The sequence below is a fragment of the Protopterus annectens genome, chromosome 2.part0 (genome assembly GCF_019279795.1).
Source record: "Protopterus annectens isolate FY-2018-M chromosome 2.part0, PAN1.0, whole genome shotgun sequence".
NCBI lineage: Eukaryota > Metazoa > Chordata > Ceratodontiformes > Protopteridae > Protopterus > Protopterus annectens.
Genome location: NC_056728.1, coordinates 1839562454 through 1839585202, shown reverse-complemented (window position 1 = coordinate 1839585202; position 22749 = coordinate 1839562454).

The following is a 22749-nucleotide window of genomic DNA, read 5'->3' as shown; positions in this document are numbered from 1 at the left end:
AAGTGCCTGGCTGAGCTACTATTCTGCCTGTGTAATTGCCTGCTTCTAATTGTTTTCACCTGCTAGCTCCAGCAGTATTCCCTGCTAGCTTCCTACTAATTCTGTTGCTTCCTTTGTCCTTTCTGTTTCCTCAGGGGGGAGCAATGTGCATACCAGCAGAAACACGCTCATAGTGGCTTACACGCGCGCACACATGCTTACACGTTTCGGAATCTGCTTATTCAGGTTAAAACGCACGCACACCAGCGCAAACAGTGTTACAACTCTGCCAACATGCTCCCACATGCTCAGTCTGCCTTACACGCACGCACACTGTCCTACCCGCGCCTCATGGCGCACACACGTGCGCATGCACGCCCAGCAAGAAACTTTGGTATAAGTAACAGTGTACACCTTCCATTTCTTGACTTTCCCATGCTTATCTTGTGGCACTCCTCTTTCCATGATCTGTGTCTGTCATCTGTCTTGTAACACTGACCTCCAATGAACTGCATTTCTTTCTACCATTCCCCCCTGTGATGTCACCTATCTCCTTCTCTATTCCTCCCCCTTATGTATCTCTTACACTACTCAGAATGTGCTCATTTGCTATGTGACAGTGGGATTCAGTATCCTAACCCTCATTTACATCAGATTGCCTACTAATGCTTAGTTACTTGCCTTAGACTCAGCTTCCCCCCTTAGCAACCACTAAACGGTGGCCATGTTGTTTTTGGTCTGCTGGTCCCTGCATTGTCATTCCATGTATTGCATAAAACCCACATTTGTGGGTTTATAACCTTCATTTTTATGTTTTATACAGTGCAGCCCGCTTATGGGGCTGCGCTATGCTTAAACATCGGCGATAAAAAAAAATTTTATTTTTTTACTGTTTGCATCGGGGTACCTTGCCAATGGCCACATATTTGGCCATTGTCATGCTGCCTGACACATATGCACCCTTTATTTGCAGCTGACATGCCTCCATTGTGATTTTTGCAGAAACGTACTCAGTTGTCAACTGAGTACATTTGTGCAGCTAAAACGGCTCTTACACGGGCTGCTTTCTGTTTCGTGGATCGCTACTCTACCTCATTTGCATGCCTTTTGGCTGCAAGTGAGGTATTTAGCATATCCACGCCCAGTCCATGTAAGAGACGTTTTAGCTGGTCTCTTACATGGAGTTTCGGGCTGTTCCTGGATCGCGAGGATTGCATGGAGTCTTACACGTCTCTTACACTCCGTGCAAGCCTTTGTGAATCCTGCCCATCCTTTTTAAAGGTTTGCACATCTTGCAATATTTAATTTAACAATGTCATATAGTGTATTTTATCCATTATCACAGTGGCTCCCCCCTTGCCAGCTTGCTTTATGATAATATCTTCATTACTTTCTAGTTCTTTAAGTGCTACAGTTTCAGCATATGACAAATTGTATGTTCTCTTATTACTACACTTAGAATATAACTGTCTTAGTTCGTTTTCACAAACATTGTTAAATGCTGTTAGTACAGGGCAACACACAGGTACAAATGTACTTGATCTCCTACACACAGACATTTCTTATGGTTCATTTGTCTTAAAAATTAACTTTAAATTTAGGTTTCGTATAAACAGTTTCAAGTCAGTTAAAGCTTTTACAATATCATCAGTACCTGTCAGAATAAATTTTAAACCTTTTCCTAGCACAGATAAATGCAAATTAGTCAATTAGTATCTTGATAAGTTCACAATACCTTGCTTTTTATGGATTAATGTCGAGCAGTCTTGCTCTGATGAGTTGGACTGTTGTTCTTCCGTTTTGTCCCGTTTACTATGCTCTGCATCTGGCGTTGTGAAGATGCACTGTATGAAATATTCATCTTTCAGTTTATGTCTCCCAAATCTCATATGCTTAGTCCCAAATCTTATATGCTTAGTTTTTGATGTATTTGTCAACATATTATTCTCCTGTGCCCAAATGGTCAATTTTGTCAAACTATATTGCAGACATGCCTTATCTAACACTTGTAATCAATTTACTCCAATTTCAAGTCATCAGCATATAGACTGTAGAAGACCTCAGATGTAAAAGTAAGGTCTGAAAGATAGAATCTCACCAAGTAAGGGCCTAGTACAGAGCCCTGTGGGACACCTTGACTGTAACCAAAGATTTCACTTGTCCAGTTGGTGTGTGATGCTTGGCATGTCCTATTTGTAAGCCATGCAGCTATCCATCTTATCAACAGTACATCAGTACCTAGTTGTACTAATTTATTGATCAGTGTTTTGTGTATGACCCTGTCAAATGCTGAAGTTAAATCTATATAAATCACATCACAACACAATTTTTCATTCATAGCTGTTATTATATTGTTATAGAATATCATGTTACAGGTGGTAATAGATCTATTTTCAACATATGCATGTTGATATATGGTTTCAAGTCCCAACCTATCCAGTTCTGACAATAACTTATCCAGGAAAGGTGAGGGGGGTTTATGAAGAGGTTTGTAATGAGAGATGTATCAATAGTAAGCCAATATTTATACATGGTAAGATTAACCCTTCATTACAAAAAACTGATAAAAGTGATAAAATAAGATATATAACAACGTTTAATATAAAGACTAATGAAGTAAAGAAAATTATAGAAAAGAATTGGATAATCCTGATGGCAATGCCCAAGTTACAACAGATTTGTGGTGATAGACCACATTTTGCTTATAGAAACCAAAAAAGTTTAAAAAGAAAATTATGTTATAAAGCCTTCCTACAAGTTAAAAATAAAAAGAAAATTATAAATAAACCAGGTACTTCAAAATGTGTGAACTGTAACTGTTGCGTAGACATCTATTCCTTTAACTAATAAAGAATACACCTTCTACTGCTCAGCAAACTATAATACTACTAATGTGGTATATTTAGCTACCTGCGGATCCTGTCTATCATTCTATGTTGGAAAGACTACAAGAAAATTAAGAGAGCGTATAGTAGAACATAAATCAGACATTAGGAGAAGTGTGAGTACTAATGCTTTAAGTAAACATATTTTAGATAAAGGTCAGTAGCATCAATTTAAGTTTAGAGTTATTGATGTAATACATAGTAACAGTAGGGATGGGAATATGAATAATATAGTTGAAACCAGAGAATATGAATTGATAGTTAGGCTACAAGCAGATTTATTACCTGGTTTGAACAATGCTGTTAGTTTGAAACCGATATTAGTTAAGAAGCAGGCTGAGAATTTGTAGTTAATATCATTGAGTCTTATATGTAATAGATTGAAAGTTTTTTTCTTTATATGTATTTGGACTTTTATATAAGTTTTATGTGTTTCACAAAATTGTTTATAAAACTGTTCTTAAAAGCTTTAATGGAGAACAAGGGGGTGGGGGGATAAATGGATGTATTGTGATAGGCCGGCTGCTGTCATGTGTTTTAGAAAAGCTACTATTTAAACTGTGTACTTTTATTGTTAGAATAGTAGCACTGCAAAAGGGTTTTTGTGACCCGAAAGCTTTGGAATAAAACTTTTTTGGTTCCTTTTGACGTTGGAATTATTTGGCGATTTACTTCTTCTTGTTAAAACTACCTGTGCCACTGGATAATGGGACTGGCTGGCACATGTGTAATTAGCATCTGGAAAAAAATAGTAACAAATGCAAAAGTCATACACACACAGCCAAATGCCAATAATAGTGTTTGGAATGGACATGCTGAGTAGCAAATACAGATCACTGCATTGCATGAGTGATATTCCATTTCAAGTATTCATTTCTTTGTAAGTAATCCTACATAACCTGACAGCTACCATAGAGAATTAAGGCTCTATATTAATATGTTGCTTAACCCATTTCACCAAATAGCTATCTCTGGCATGTCATAATCATTGTTGCTGCAATTTATCTGCCAACAAGCACATAAATAAAATGTACTAGAGCAACAAATTTATTACCCAGTGCCTACCCATACCTCTCAACTGTGTAGATTTTTGCCTCATATTTTTGGTCTTTGTCTAATAAAAGTTGTGGTTTTCTGACAAATCACTGGAGACTGAAGCCATTAAATAATGGCATAAATTTGAGTTTCAGACTTCATGTCCTTTGGAAAAATGCATGCTAACACACATCCTGTTATTCTGGCAATTTTATAAGTTTATAAGATCTATATTTGAAATCTGTTCCTGTTTCAGGCCTTTGTCCCTCAATACATCTTGCTCTAAGAGGTTGAGAGGTATGTTTCTATGGTGAAGAGAAAACGCAGGCTGGGAAAAATCCTGCAGCTGTTCTGTAAAAACTTCACCTTTGTTTCAGGAGATGGCTTTCAGTATTTTAGAGGAGAAAACAAGTCAAATGACCTCAGAGGTGATTGAAATAAATGAAACACTGAAGGAATATATCAACTCAAATAACAACATTCTGGAAAAAATATAACACGTTCTAACTAGCTATGCAGATGAATTTATAAAACTTAAAAATCAGAGTATGACATGAAGAAAAAAATGTCTGAGTATGAGGCTTATCAAGAAGAGCTGTTTCAAAAAAAAAAAAAAAACAGAAAACCTGAGATTTTCTCCTGTATCAGAGAAACTGAAAGGTTACAGACAATACTGATTTTATGAAATCACAAACTAGCATCTGGCCTAGTGTTCAGCAGCAGGGTTTGTTAATCAAAAGGTCCCATCAAGTGTATGCACCAAATCTGGTCAGGAAAAAGCAGCCAAAACCCTCAATAGTAAAGGTGCAGTCATATCAGTAGAAAGAGCTGATCCTGACAAAACAGTAGCAGAATGGAAATGTATTAAAAATTGGAGGCCGCAATTTACTGGGGAAATCTGGCAAATGAACCAAGATATTGGGAGCAAATAACTCAAGCAGCAAAGGTAATAGACTGTGATGAGGCCAACAAGACATTTAGATTGCAGGCTAGAGACTGCCTTCGCTATCATGGCTTGATCTCAGAGTGCAGGCAAAGAGAAAGGGATAGGGGAATTTTAAGTGAAAGACCTTCTCTGGTAGTTTTTAGTTGAATCTAAAACAGAAACAGCTGTTAAAAATGGCTCATTAGTAAGGTTATATAGGATTTTGCATGATAACTGTAAGAATCAATCAGAGGAGGTTGGTAAGGATAGATAAGAGAGACTGGAAAAAGCAGTTTACAAGAAAATGGGAAGATGTATGTATGGCTCCCAAGTATGCAACCAAGTCCAGAAGGTTTAGAATCTTTGCTTGGTAGTTTTGCATAGGTATTTTTATACCCCAATCAAACTTCAAAGAATTTTCCTCAGGTAGACAGCAAATGTTGGACGTGTGATGGAGAAGAAAGAGGTAACCAGGAAAATATGTTTTGGGAGTGTAATGAATTGGCTGCTTTTAAAAATTCCTTACAGAATACTCCATCAAAAATATTGGGTTAGAAAATGGCTGTAAGTAAGGAAATTATTCTTTTGAGCTGGGATACAGGATTTTAATTGCCTAGATATAGTTAGGCCTTATTAAGTTTAATTCTGTTGGCTGTCAAAAAAGCAATTACTAGAAAACAGAAATCAAATTCTACACCAACTGTATTTGAGGCATTTAATATTATAAATGAGATAAATGAACTGGGAGAAGGATCTTTAGAAAAAGGAAGGAGCAAATTACATAGATGTAAATGGAAATTGTGGGAACAATACATGCTGAATAATGTTCAGTTAGAGAAAGAGGAGTGAGATTTAAGGGAAGGCAGAAATTCAGCATTTTTTGCTTGGCATTTAAACATACATATTACTGATGGCGCACTACCAAGGGAGAGCATAGGAACAGGGTTATTGAACTGGTGTAGGGAGAAGTGTAGAGGCTACCCGTGATCGTGGATGGCCTGTACTGTTCCCCCCTACTGTTCAAACGCTGTGAATTGGGTAAAATGTGTAATATTTAAATTAAAATTTTTTCTTAATTTTTTGCATTTTCTATGTTTGTGCAGCACAGCTCGGAGCACAGCAATGCCAAGCTGTGCTCACATATAGACAACTGACACCCGTTAGATATCTAAAAATAGAAACTGGATGTCATTAATTATCATAATTATGTATTTATGCAATTTAATTTTTTTTCTGTTTTTTTTTAATTGCTGTTTGCACACTGTGAAGCGCCGCAGAGTTGAGCTATGCTGACACATACATAGCTGAAAGTTGCTAGACATCTAAAACTAAAAACCAGATGTAATTAATTATATATGTCTGGGTCTATTTAAGTGCTTTGTGTGGTATGCTGCTGTGCTTAGCAACACTAACAGGTAGCCCAGTAGTATATTTGAAGGTATACTAGCTTTCATAATATCCAAGTAGCTAAATGGGTAGAGATGCAGCCTAATGTTTAGCAGGTCCTGGGTTCAAGTCCATACCAATGATAAGATGTCTATAAATCAATGTGTTATATAAGTTTAAAGACAAATTTGTGAAATATGGCACTGCTGTGCTGGGTTGAGCACTGCTTAAACATGCTAATGGCTACTTTTGTTTGCATGGTGCTAAGCTGAGCTAAACCCTCAGTTGTGCGAGTTCTCACACTGCTTACCTGCACTTAGCTGGTTTGTGCACTGCTAAGCAATGCAGCCCTTTTATGAATGTTGCTCAGTGATGTGTAAGGGTGGTAAAACAGCCTATATTAAGTGCAATAGGCAGAAATTCTGCAACAGTTTTTGGAGTCTTATCTACTGTGGGTATGGCAGGTGCTGCTGGTGAAGGTGAGTGCTTTGAGGCACAGAGATGAAGTATTCAGAAATCCAGGGTCTTTGTTGGGCTCCTGGTTAAAAATCATGAACCCAGGCTGCTGCAGGGCAGTTTCCAGGGCTCGGAGTGTAAGGCAGAGGCCTGGGACCAGTTGGCCAGGGAACTCACCAGTGTTACTGGTATCCCCTGCACAGGTGGGCAGTGTTGCCACCATTATGATGACCTGAAGAGGAAAAAGAGGGGAACCTTGGATACCAGGGTCCAAGAAGCTAGAGCAGGGAATGCCCCACAAATATGTAAGTAATTTATCCTCTGTTTTACCAATATGCAATCTGAATGTCTGCAAAACTGGTATGCATAATGGTGTGCTTCTCTCCCAACAGCTGGAGCTGAGTGGGCTCACAATGTTAATTCCTATGTCGGGCATCTGGCCAGATTGTGCTGTGCGTCTGGTATGTATGGATTCATTATGCTAACTGTAGTGCAATAAGCAAGAAAGAGTAAAACATTTACTGCAATAAAATAAACACCATGAAACTGTAGTGCAATAAATGGGCAAGTAGAGCTGTAGTGCAATAAATGCACAATAACAACTGTATTGCAACAAACAATAAACAATATTAATAACACTAAGCAAAATGACATACAGCACGATTGTGTTGTCATAACCATTGCAGTAGAGCTATATGCATTACTTGTCTATGGTAAGGTTGCTGCAGTCAAGTGTAACCCTGTAATAGTTCTAGAATGCAAAACAAATTCAGTCACATAATGCTCTCTTTTTCTCCCAATCCAGGAACAAAAGGTATATGGTATATGGTAGAGGTAGCCCATGTTATGAGGAGATATGATTGTGCTAACATTTCACAGACAGTTATCAGCATTACCAATAAAGTTAATTTTTTGCAGATGTCCCCTGCAGTCACAGCTATTGGGTTCTACTTCCATGCCTGCCAACTAAGTTATGATGGATGTCTAGATTATGTACTGCACACAAACATGCCTCTCAAGTGTCACAGTTCCGCATAATATAATTAAAACTGCCTAATCCATCTGTCACAGGATTACTAGAAAAATGATTACCTGGAATGCAATATATTACCAAATCTGCTTACAGAACACCTCAGTTGTTATATTAGTCCACATTATGTGAAAATGTTCTGTGTAGTAGTGTACCTACATTTGTTATTGCTTGGCTTATACCAAACCATGTAAACAGCTTCAGAGCTACATCAGCTATAGCAGAATTGTAGTCTCTGTTCTCAAAACTGACACTAAACTGCTGTAGTTTATTTAGTAGCAGTGTTTTCAGGGATATAGTCTGCATTGTCAGTAATGGATTGTTTTTCTCTCTCTCTCTCCCCACCACTTATCTTAATTTATTTATTATTGCTATTTATTATTATGATTTAATATTAACATATGTTGTTAAACTAACTATAATTTTGCAAAATGTTATGTAATATTGTTATGTGTTATTATGATTCACTATTAACATACTTTGTAAAACTATTTTGTTGCTCTTATGGCTTACTTCTTATGGGCATGCTGTTACCATACTGACCGTTATGTTATTTACTGTTGTGTTATGCATACTATACATTAATATGTATTCGCATGAATTAAAATGATGTTCCTTTCTGTTAATACTAACAATGGTTTGGTTATTACTAACCTTAACCTTTTGCTATACCTCTATCACCACAGCATGTCAAGATAGGCCAGCTCTGGCTGATTCCCCCTACCTTGCCTCAACCAGCCATGGCACCGGGACCCAACATGTCTGGGACCCAGACCAGTGGTGGCCCCTCTGCTACTCCTACACTACCTGTGGCATCAGGTAGTACCACCCCATGGGAAGGGGTCCTGCCCCCCTCTGGGAGTGGTGGTGGAGAAGGTATTGTCATCCAGGATGAGCTGCTGGTCTTGGTGTACAGGATAGTCTACCATGGGTTTGACTTCCACCTGCGCCAAATTGAAGGCATGCTGGCTGACCTGGTGGGGCGGCCTCATCCTGGTGCCCAGCCTCCAGCACTGCCACCCTCAAGGTAGTGAAGGAGCCATGCTGACAGTCCCATGGGTGGGGATGTGTATGACACTGATGCCATCTGAAGGCACATGGGACTTGGATTCCTCAACACCCTCCCTAACCAAGGTGTTCACCCCCCCCTTGTGTCACACACTGCCCCTGTCTGCTGTCTTGTCTGTCTTGTCTGTCTGCAAATGCATCCTCACCTAGCCAACTTACCTCCTCCACACATAATTGTGTCCCTTTCCAGACATTCAACTCTCACCTTAAAAAAATGCACACCTGTCACCCCCCCCCAAAAAAAAAATTGTCCAATACATAACTCTCCATTTCACACACTTCTCCACTGGACACACATAATTTAGTTCAATTGGCTTAACAATGCAATTATGTACTCCTCACCCCTCTCTATGGGGGATAGAGTCCAAAGACATCTACAAATTCTGTCAAAGTGCACAGTTGTTGCTGTACACGAAAAGGATAGCTATGGTTCTTTCCTACAGCCTTCCTGCACATACAGTACTTACCTGTCTTTCACTATGCTTTTCCCCCTGCTTGTACCCCATTTCACCACTTTCCTATCTCTCCATTTTTCTTTTCCTTATATTTTTTAGTGCAATGCTGCATGACACGCTGCATTGTGCAGCTTTGCTAAGCTCAGCTAAATGAAGCTATATTGGTATATGTGTTCTAAATAATAAACATGTACAAAATAAACACCTGTTCCCTACTTCAAACCCATAACCATCGCACCTGTAGGGTGCTGCATTAACCAGCCATGCCACACAGCTTTTAAGTAAAACAGATGGTTTAAGCAAAACACACTAATTGCAGGTTACAGCCATTAAGCATGTTTCAGCAGATCTGCGCATCATGCCGCTTAACACAAACAAGCTTAAAGAGTAATGCAAAAATTGAGATTGCACCTTGCAGTCTGGTGCAAGAGTACACTACTAGACTGTCATGAGGTCTCTAATACCAGGTAAATGTCCCCTTTTATCAGGATCATTTACAAGTACACCTGTTAAGGAATAACTGGCAAAATGCAAGTACAGCAGAGACCTTGGTGCAGAAATAAATCCATATAAAGCCATGCACATAATGATGGCTGTAAAAAAAGTATGTCACAGCCTTTATATGTGCACTTATATCTTCAAATACAGCTGCTATAACAGTGACTCAATAGCTCAGTTGGTTAAATGCCTTGCAAACAGTACATTTTGCCACACACAGTCCTTGGTTCAAATCCAGTGGTGTGTAGCATTTAAATAACATTATTGTGAAGCCACCAAATAATCACTGAGTCATGCACTCTTTATCCACCTAATGCATTACAAATTAAATGTCTGCTGATAGAACTACCTCTCAACCTCTTAGATGTTTGTGAGGCAAAAATCTGGGCATTCTGCGGAAATCTGTACAGTTGAGAGGTATGGATGGAAGTCACAGGCCTGCAGATGGGAATACACTTCACATATCCCTATAGCAAAACTACAAGTGCATAAAGTGTCATGTCATGCATTAATATGCATTCACAGAGGATTTTAACTCAGGTAATGCAAATGAGGCTCACTACTTTCAGAGTGCAGTACACAATCCTTTCAAACTCATAGTGCAGATTAGCACAGCTGATAAACTAACCTATCCATATGAAGTCCCTGCTTGTAACAAGGACTGACAGCATACATTTTCCAAATGAGTAACAAACTGTAACACGTGGCCTGATAGTTGCCCAAATGGTGGATATACTGTTATATTTATTCCCTATGTTGCTCAAGGACACAACAAACATGTAGCCTAGTACTCTGTTAATGATACTGTTGTCTAACATACTTACCTTAAACACATGCTTTAATTGGAGTGGAATGGCTACTCTCACTCTGGCTCTGCCTCTACTACAAGGCTGCCACAGCTACCACAGTTACTACTACACCATGTTGTCATCCAAAGTGTTCACACTCTCTGCCTAGGCCTATTCCCTGCAACAGCAGCTGCAGTCTATGCGACACACATTTCTATGTAACAATAACTTCTACAGACCTACCCTCTGTGATGATGTAGTCTCCTCACCCCAGTAATGTCCAGCAAAACATATCAGAAAGGGCTTGTGATCTACATGGAGGCCTTATATCTTGTACAGTGGTTGCATGTCATTGGCTGATTATACTACAAATCAGCTATGTTGCCTGCAATTAGCATTTCAGAAACACAGATTGGTTAAGAGGCAATCACCTGTTAATCGGAAGCATGATAAAAGGCAGACATGCTGGCTATGGGGAACCATTCTGTATGGGACTTTCTGAATACAGAACATGCTTTTGCAAAAACCTACATATCACCACACATCAACAGAGGAGTTTTGCACTCCAGCAGGTATGTAACCCTTTTGTTAACACCTGGATGCAGATGTGTGAATATAACTACAGGGATTAGGGGTTACAGCATTAAGCCTGTCTTAGAACCATGATAATGACATGTCATTGATATCCAGATTTGTTTTACCTACAGAGTATGTACAATACATCAAAGGTGGAATGCTATTTGTCAATGTGGCACACTGGTATCTTGGGACTGTCCCTGTATACTGGTTGCAATAGCAAACTACAATTTGTTTGGCACTGTTGTTATGACATATTATCATGGGGGTTGCTTCTAGTGGACACACTACAATAGACTCCAGTGTTGAGTGTATGATCATACAGCAATATATGTCATGGCACACATGGGAATAGCTATCGCTATTATCTTAGTTGTACTCACACATTTAGTATGTTTTCACACTGTGGAATATGACGTTTGATCAAGCAGTGGATACTGGCAGCCATTATGTTCTTGCTGTATCGCTACATAGTGTACTTCCATGTATGTGGTCCTGACATATGTTCCCATTCTGTTGTCTTGCAGGACACATGTATCCATGATGACGTGCACCTTTCACGGATGCAGAGAATGAAATTATACTTGAAGGCCTCCGGCAACACCATGAACTCCTCCTGTCCATGGGAAGGCAAAACAGGGAACAGAAGGCAGCACTGTGGGCTGACGTTGTCTGTGATGTGAATGCTACAGGTAATCAGAGCAGGACATATGAGCAGGCTCAATACCGCACAATGGACATGATCAATGCTGCATTCAGAAGAGCAGCAGATGTAGCCAGGGATCATGGCATCACCAGTGGAGGGACTGCAGTGGAGCAACCACTCTCAGCCACTGAGGAATTCCTGGTGAACCTAGGCACACACGACAGCTCCCAGGCATCCATCACACTGTACATCGTGGATGTGGGTGCTACAGTTCCATGGCAGAGGAGCAAGCAGGTAAGCTTAGTGTGATCACCATTGCAATACTGTAGCATTCAGTGTGTCAAGGTGTTCTTTGTGGGGGGAAGGGTGTAACTGCAGTTTGACTCTCCTGCTCAGATGTTGACCGATATAATAATTAACGCATTACCTTGTTGTGGTGCAACATGCAATGGTACTGACATTACCTTCTCTCTACTTTACACAGGTCCATCAGGTATCAGACAAGGCCATGGTCCTGCTCATGGTAATCACAACACTGTTTTGTTATAGATGTAGGTTAACAGCAATGCAGTCCCTAAAGTGTCATACCAGGCCTGCTGCCTGCAGTGCTGTACTGTTGGCATGATTGCCAAATGCACAGATATTTTATGACTGTACACATGCTACAGTCATATGTATGCCTTGTAGGTGTCACCACACTGTTAAATGCAACAGACGTGTCAGGACATTGCAGATTGTCATATGTGTCAATTGTGCAGAGTCTTCACAAATATCACAAGTGTACCTAATTTTTGCTGATGAGACTGCTGTGTATAGAGCTTTTATTTACAAGTAACTACAGCTTGTTTGCTGATAGTAATGTGCTCTTGTCCTACTATATGACGTTGGGTTTCAACAGGTCTGTAATAGTGCCAACAGTGTATAGAGCTGTACATTTAATGCAACATAGTACTGCACAGCATAATAGTTAAGGTATTAATGTTCTGCTTTCTCCTCTCTCATCACAGGTGACTGGGGGGTTGCTCTCTGTCCTCTACACAATCTGATGTCAGTATCTCTTCAGACTCTGATGATGATGGTGGCCACAATGAGACTAGGTAGGGGTATCAGGGGCTGAATATGTTACAGAGGTTGACATCACTCTTCTGTGCTCATTGTCACTGCACACAGTCAGTATGGCTACACATACCCATTCCCTAGAGGCTACAGATATCGGACAGTCAGAGGGTGGTGACATAGAACAGGAAAGTGTGGAAACTATGGCTCCAGTGAGTGTAGACACTGGCCACAGTCAGAGATCTGGTGAGGTTCCACACAGGCAGATTGAGAGGGGTGCTTTTAGGAGGCCTGCTGGCCATCTACCACCTGTTGCAGATGTCACATCATGGTTCACTTGGGGTAAGTTTTGGGCTGTCATGGAGGCACAGGCATTTTCTGAAAGGAACTCCAAATGTATGCTCAGGGTTATGGATGTAATGCAGTCTGACATCCATGACTGCCTCCACTGCATTGGTGACACGCTGGATTGGTTCACTGATGCAGTGGACAGAAGGTGGGCTGAGACACTATCTGTCTTGGAACTCACAGTTTCTGTGCTGGAACATGTGGTTGGAGTTGAGCATCAGTCTCATTGGAGTAGGTCAGCAACCCCATCTGCTGAGAGTCCACATGGCCATGCACAATGACACTCCCGTAGTGGCAGTACATCCTGCGCTACAGAGGGGAGTGTTCTGTCCACACCAAGACATGGCAGGCCATGGAATTGTGTTCCTGGGTGTTCCTGTGGAGGACATGGTCCCAGTAAACAGCAGTCACCATCAGGTACTAGCACCACTTCTGACCTTGGCCATGGAGGTGCCAGTGCAACTCCTGGCAGAGCCAGTTCCCATGTTCGGGCCCGGAGACAGTGAACTGTCAACTCTACCATGCATGGTTCAAAACTGTCCAACATACACACATGTAGGGCTACCACTGAGCTTGAATATGTACACCCACACACTTACACACCACTGTCAAATGCAGGTCACTCACAGACACACACGGCACAATTCTGTGGCCACCTTGCCTGCTTCCCTTCCTGACTGACACACATGTTGTCAACCTTTTGGGTCAGCCTAGGCCTCCTGCATCCCCACACAATACCCTGTGCAAGTGATGATACCTGTGCCACATCCCTGTCATTCTCATCATCGATGCAGGGAAATGAAGGTATGTGTCTGATGCACAGGGTGACTCTGTAACTTAAGATGTACTTATGTAATGTATTGTTTAGCCATGCCACTTGTAGTGGTTACTGACAGATACTGTATGCTGACAGTGGTAATGAGTAAGCCACATAATGTAGTGTACCTTATGTTGTATGATGTTGTAATGGCTGTATACTTACACAATGAAAGATGTGTCACCAAGCTGTTTATGTTTTAGTTTAAGGATTCTGTTGGGCACACCTATAGACACACAGCAGCAAGACAGCCATAGATGTCACAGGACAGGATAGACTGTCTGTACAGAAGAAATATGTCCTCAGCAAGGTATAGCACTATAGGTACATGGCTCAATAAGTCCATATGTGTGTAACAGGCTAACAAGGATAATGGCCTCATGCAGCATACACCTGCATCCCTAATCTGAGAAAAGGTCTGATACCCTTGATAAGTGTCACCAAGGTGTTGGGAGCTATTACATTTACAAGCTGTGGTGCTGTGGATGACTCATCTTTACATTTCCTGTGTCCAGTATTGACATTTGTCTGACAACAGCTATGACTGTCATGTTTTGCATCCCATGGTGTAACCTGAACATAACGTATGTCACAGCAGATGTGTGCTTCACATGCATGAAGGGGGGGCCTGTTACATAAAGGGTGTACTGTCTCTGTGACATACCTGTCTCTCCAACATGTAGTAGTTATACCACAGTGACAGTGTAGGTGTGCAGGTCGGGTAAGACATGTTAGTCTTGTCATGGATGTGTGTGAGGTATACAGTGGGATCTGACACCTCCCTGTATGGCAGCCATACATATCTCCTACAAAGCATTTATGAGACAGATTACACATGTACAGTCATGACATGGACTCCATAGGACATGCTATCTGCAATGTGTATTGCGGTACTATGGAACCTGTGTGTCTGCTACAGTTGTAGGATATGCCTGTGTAGTGACATAGCAAGGATGCCATTGTACACAATGATAGGTATGATGTATGGCAATAACATTCTGGAAGTTACATCACAGACATATCTGTTTATGATGTACAACATTGACTGCATCTCCACATCTCACTCACCACTGAAAGTAAAAGGCGACATTTCTCTCTGTGTCCATACATCCATGATTAATGGCTCCACTGTGTGTAGTGTGTGGACACTATTATATGTACCATGGGTGGATGAATTTTCAAAGATAGTATTATGCAGTCGTCAGCATATAGTATTTGTCAGTGGCTCAGACCGCAAGTGAATGTGTGTCACAGGCCATCATGGTTAATTGTTGGTTCTGTGTGGGATTCAATGACAGCTCCTGATATGCAATCACCTGCTAATATAGGCAGTCAGAGGGCACTGACAGTGGCTATTACTGCAGAGAGGGAATGGCTAGAAGGGGTATGCCATCAATGATGTATGGGGAAATCCACTTGTGACTGGTGTCATTGCAGCTTAGGTCTCCTAATGCTATCTTTCCAGATTATGACTATCAGACACTTGCCTACCCACCAGTGGACATAACACTCAGTAGATAACCTACACAGTTTCCAGCAAGGCCTGCTGGTCTAATATTGTCAAACACCCAATGGGGTCCACCAGTTAGAGTTGGTAGGCATGACTTGGACTTGAACATAACAGACAGTGTGTGGCCCAGTGTCAGTAGGTGTACAACACTGTTACTGCTCATACCCATGCTAACTCCTTTCATGGCATTTCATGTCACATGAGTCAGAGATCTGGGAACACTTCTTGGCACTACATGCTAGCTGTCCTTTGTGCAACTGAGTATTGCAGTTGCTTCCAGCATTTTCCAGGGAGAGAATCATCCAAGGTGAGTGTACAGAGCACAGACAAATACTTTAGGGAAGTGTAATATGTATACCCTTTGAATGTAAGGTGGGGGTTTCACACAGGTATTCTGCAGTTGGACATTACCGAAGTGGTGTGTACTGGAAGAACACAATAACCTTGTGAAGACTGTGGAAAGCAGGGGAGTCCACAGAATTGCTGGTGCCTGGCAACTACTAATGCTGGTCTCAGCGACACCACTCTCACATAGGATACCATGCCCTGATATGTTTTCTGTCACCACATGCAAAACGGTACTATGAAGCCCATGATGACAAGCAGGACACAACCTGTTTGCTCATCCACATAGCTGTCCCACATCACAAAAGAGCCTGTAGGCTTCACATACCTTTTTCCAAATAGATGCCTTGATTAGCAACCTGGGCAATCAGTTTGCTTTTACATGTGTTATGCCATCTGTTCCAGGGTAGGTGGTATGTCACTAGTGAACTGACAAGAGGGGGATCAGCAGCACTGCTGTAGTGCCGCAATATAATGTACATTGTCTATTGACATAGATGTCCAGTCTTGCAGTAACAATCCGCATACTATCGGTGAGCCATCATAGGTCACACTTTCACAGCACTTCATGCATCCTGCCCTTCAACACATTACTGGTGCATGTCTGCATGACATGGTTGTGAGGCCTACTGCAGTGGACTGGCCACCTTTGACCAATGTGTGTCCACCTGCCACATATTCTAGGCATGTCATACTGTGTTCCTACGTCATACCACACAACAACCAGTGTGGTGTCTAGTTGCTTGACAGGCATTGTATGCTTGCAAGGCCAACATTGGGTTGGGAGGGTGGCCTAATGGTTAATGTGCTTAACTTACAAACACAAGGTGCAGGGTTTGAGTCTTGCAAGGGATAATTGGCTAGGCTTAAAATGGCTCACAAAGGGCAGTTAGCTTAGTAATGATCAATGAATGGCCAATGAATGAATGAACATAATGTCAGTAAAGTTGAACAACTTTGCTATACATGCATGGGCATCCACATCTTCACTGCAAGGTGTGCCTACAAACACTGTATGTCAGGCTGTCAACTCCAAGGGTGTGGTAGCATGACCCTACCTTTGCAGGACCTGCTGCTGAGGTTTTGGGAGTGCCATGCAAACACAACACGTGACAGATGTGACTGCATTTCAAACCTTGCCACGATGGCATCTCCAACAGTAGTCATTACATATGGCAATGATCATTATGCCAACATGCACAGATCACATACTGCACCACCTACACCCACATCACACAAACCTGCATGTGCACAGCTCCTCACCACACACATTGCCAAACAGACACCTCAGAACATTCTGCGTCTGGAGTGCACAATACACATAATATTGCATCCACCACTCTCTCACTGGTCATACACCAGAGGCAAAACACATCACACCTCTTAGTCAGAGGTGATTACATTGTAAGGCACATTGATGTCTGTATCAAGTGGCTACATATGGGACATGTCACAGATAGCTGGCTGTGGCTTGAAACAATAGGCCTTACTACACATTGCCACAGATCAGGGGATTTCAGTGAACATAATGTTAACATCCTAGTTCCTGCAGATGTCTATGACTAGGGATATATGTCACTGGCCTTTATGCAGACACATGACTGTGCTTATCCACTCTGTGCCTCTCGTGGGTATATACATTCCTTTTGGCTACAGTTGACACTCACCTGTGATGATGACTCCATACACATATAAATTGATGGAAGTCAATAATTGCTGTAGCATGTGGTGTCATTGTCAGTGGATTTGCTAAATGTCAGTCTGGGATGCCTTGCTCAACAGACATTAATGCTTCTCCAGTGATGTTGTTCATCTCTCACCTCTGAGATGTGGTGTAACAGCCATGGCTGCTGACAACCCCACAATGCATCTTAGATGCACTGTTCAGGGAAAAGTTGGCAATGAGAACACATCTATATACAACGTCATGGTTATGCTGCTACATGGTGGGTATGGCAACACTGAACCCCACTCTGTTTAATGTGTCCCCACCCTGGATTATGCAGACATGTGTGTAGTCAAGGACATCTGGTTCAAGGCTGTGGACAGCAGCACAGCCATACCAGACTACATATCCATCCAAATCTTCTCACCTCAAAATGACAGCGTTCAAGGTAATGCAGGTGTTATATACATACTCATTAAGGATAGATACATATCCAGATGTTGTGAAACATTGTGATTTCCCGGAGACAATGCATGTGCCATTCAGTACTGGAAGGCCACATGATCAAGCAATAGCTGGCTACAGGAGGAGCTCCATGTATCAGACACCCATTGTGCACATTTGTATGTACATGTGTCTATCAAGATATATCATTACACCATGTTGGGTGACATTAAATGACCAACAGCTGTGTTGTTTATTTGTGCTGCAGCTAACTTGCCCAAAGGTTAGTCTACATCCTTAACTACATTGTCCTGGAGCAGTGCAGTGACATCTCCCCAAGAGGAACCAACGTATTGCAACACATGTTTCCCAGTATGGGTAACCACTATAGTCCACCAATGTGAGGACCTCTCTGGTGGGATCTGACCACAGATCAGTGTCAGTAAAACTACGAGCAGTAACCCCCCCCTTGCAGACAATACAGACCATATTTTTCAACAAAGCCATATATTACCTCCTGTGGAATGGTTTACCTACCTTGACTCCACCTGCCCCTCTGATGGGATGGCATGTATGCAGAGCTGTACACCCCTGCATTATAGCAGCAGCATTACAACTGCATGAACTTGGCTGTACCTGACAGGTAGAACACAGGCTCCTCATGGCACAGCAGACCTGCCTGGTGGACAACTGCCATTAGCAGGCCATACAATAGGAGGACAACATTGCTGTGTGACAGTTGGGGTGAGGGAGCCCCCTCTAAAATAGTTACACAACCTCCTCAGCTACAACAACCACATAGTGTTGTGATGTTGTGTAGACACAGCAAGTGACAAAATTAGCCATCCACACAAAGCAGAACCACAACGCACAGTGTAGTTACATGTGTAACCTTAAAGCACAGACCCAGATTGTTAGTGAATTCATACTTAATGATGCCACATAGAATAGGTCTGCACCCATAGCTAACCTGTGGTCCCACATATTTTGCATCAAATTTACTCTCCTGTCCCAAACCACATGTGACACATGACATTCCTACAACCTGTCCCATAACTTCCATATCTACAGAGCAGGTTGTAAATGGCCTCCCTATGGAGGATACACATCATCTATTGGTCATGCTAACATCCCAGGCTGCATCCTACATGGGATGTGTCATGGAGTACTAACACCATGGGAAACATCTTGCAATCATACTGAAACCACTGACTGAACCCCAGCTGACTGGACAATGGCAAATGTTATACCTTTGTACAGAGGTGGTGCATGCACTGACCGCCAGAACTATAGACCTCTTTGCCTGAGTATCCATATCTGTAGGGCCATAGGGGCAATCACCATGGAGCTTATCAGCACACATATATGTGATCTAGACACAGTTGGCTGTACATGGTTTGGATGTCTGACAGGGGGGTCATGACTGTTAAATGTAGTGGACATTTCTGAGGCATTCACCAAGGACCTGGGTGAGAGGATATCAGGGCATACAACCCCCTGGACTGAGCCACGCTGTCTGCCTATATCCCCTACTCAAGCATCATGTACAAAGCACTCACCAACATAGGGACATCTGCTTCCAATAGCTGATCTGTAAGCAGCAGTGTTCAACAGGCTTAGTCCTGGGTCCTCTACTGCTTGGAATCCATTTACCCACCATACAAGCAAATACTGACTGTCTGTGTCTAACAATGTTGGCTGATGCCTGCAAAGTGTGAGCACTCATGGAGTCTGTGAGTTATGTCACTATCCTACAAGAGGGTAGTGATGAACAAATGCCTGTTGACATAGTAATGGCCATAAACTCCATCCAAATATATATGTAGCATCATTTGCATCAGTAACACCTATGTACCTGGTACATAGGACATGAGTGAAAGAACTGGGCACACAGACCTGGCCATGCAGGTTTACACCTAATGCGCCTGAGATCACCATGTCTCCCCAGTGGTATGACAGGAATCATATGTCATCGCTGAGGGCACAATCACCCATAATTGACACATTCATAACCTCCATGTACCCTTCCCTCAGCATGGCAATATCTGAATGCAATGGTCATTTGGTAATGGAGCTTTCCAAGCAGTACTGGCACTTGTACACAACAGTATGACCCATCACAAGGGAACTTCATGTCTTCAGCATGTGTTCAATGGGGATCATCTGAAATGAGTGTCGTAGCCTGTGACATATAGACTACTCAAAGGTGATCTCTGCCTTGCATACGGGGCAATGTGTGACCCTGTTTGATTGTAAATGCTGCATATCTGTAGGTGGCATAGTACATGGATTAATCACTCTAAAGACATTAACCTAGTATGTGACGTCAATAAAACATGCTGGTGGGAGTGAATTGTCTAGCAGACTTTGCCCACCTTTGAAACAGAACCCTGGCTAATTGCAAGCAGAGCACCTCAGTGCACCTCAGCACATGATGTCTGTATGACTGGCTGGGTAGCCATCATTTCACTACAGGGCTTCTGCCTGTGTCCTTCTTGGACTGGGGCAATATGTGCTGATCATGTAAATAAGGGTATACAGTTATCTATGATTATGATGGCTGTATGGCCATTATGCAAGTGAAATTCAAATGGCCTATGGTTCCAAAAGGTGATGTAAATTGCTCTAACAGCCACACACACAAACATGGCTACATTGAGGATAGCATCACTTCCAGTTACTGCTTACAGGACATGGGATGGCACACACATAGTGTAAGTTGATTGTATATAGATTAGAACACTTACTCATGTAATGGATTGCAATACAGATCACAGTACTTGATGCATGCAGCATACCTCAAGTCTGATAGTACTGTTGGTTTAGGACATATTATGCTTGATGACATCAGTAGACCAATTTGTGGTCTGGCATTTTGAGGACCACATCACCTGCTACAACTAAATTTCTGCAAAATCCTATGTCACTGTAAATTACTGAGGTGATCATAATTATGCCATATGGACATACCACATACACCAAGTGGCCTGCAGTGAGATTAGCACCCCTACCTATCTAGGCTTACACACTACAGATCACAGTACTTATCGCATGTGCCACACCTTAAGTCAGATGTTACTATGGCAGGTGGTAGTCTTATGATAGATGACATCATCAGGCCTTGTAGAAGAGGACAGTTTGGAAACCAGCAGCAACTTACAGGGGCAAAAGTGCATAACCATTGCAGTTTAATAGCCACTGGGGGTTTATCAGTTGTTTGGGAGTTGGATACACACAAAGTTGCTTACATTGAGATTAAAACCCCTACCTATTTAGGCTTGCATACTGTAGATCACAGTACTTATCATATATGCCACAGCTTAAGTCAGATGCTGCTATAGCAGGTGGTAGTCTTATGGTAGATGACATTGTTGACTCTTGTAGAAGAGGGAAGTTTGGAAGCCAGCAGCAGCTTACAGTGCCAAAAAGTGCATAACCATTGCAGTTTGATAGCCAATTAATGTTTCTCAGTTGTTTGGCAGGAAGATACACACACACACACGCGCATGCCAAGTGGCTTGCAGTGAGATTAGAACCCATACCTATCTAGTCTTATGTACTATATATCACAGTGCTTATTGCATGCACCAAGGCTGATGTCTGTTTTACATATGATTGCAGGCAAACTACTTGTGGATTACACAAACTAGGCTTGTGTTGAACAGCATCTGTGGCCTGCAGGGTGATATTGCTTTGTACTGTTATCTGCATGTAGTATCCTAGCAGTGGTTATTATCCTAGCTATGTGTGTACAGTTACCATTATGTCCATATGTGGGTTTTTGCATTTGGATGGGCAAGCCTGTGGGCAGGAACAATGTGCCCTGACCATGCATGAATAGACAACATTATACATTACACCACCAGCTCACCTGTTGCTGTCTATGTGGTGACATCCAGCAGGCACAGGAGTCTGTAGGTAAGTCCATTATGGACTGTTGAGCCCTTACTTTGGATCCTCTGAGTAACATTATAGATGTGTTATACAGCAGCTTTACTCACCATTATTAGGGTATGTAGGATTATACAGACATCCATACACATATTTCTGTATATAACAGGGATGTATATATACATATAGCTGTGTGTATGATATGTATATGTGTTATGCAGATATATGGGGGAGACTGAGAAGTATCATATATGTATATATATTATATATATATATATATATATATATATATATATATTGCTAAATATATGGGTATATATATATATATATATATATATATATATATATATATTCAAATATGAATAAAGATAGATATCCTATGTATGTGAGTGAGAGAGATAGTGACAGATGGATATGTATACATATATGTATGTATGTATAGCTATATATATATACATAACAGGTCATTTTGATCAAGGGGCAACAGGATTGCACTCAGTTTAACTAAGTCTATGGGTATGCCCAGTGGGACTGTCAGTACTTATAAAGTGACTCCAGGCCACACCTACCTGCATTCCAGTCCAGGATTTTGTGTGTTACAGACACTGACATTTGTCCCTGTTTCTGCTGTACTGCACTTCACTCAAAATGTCCATGGTATTCTCTGGTTGTCTGATGTAACTAATATGTCACAGAGGTTCATAATGTTACACCACACACAGACTGACAGTCTGTGAAAACACCAACATAATAATATTTCACATGCAAAAGATGTGGATATTTCTAGATTTGAACCATCAATGGATCACCCATGCTAATTTCCCTAGTCCACTGTGCCACACAAGCTGCTAGCCAGAGAGACGGCATTCATCACACAATCAGCAGCATACATATGCATGTTGTTATTCCTTCATTAATAAGGCATACAGTGCGTGATCGATTTCT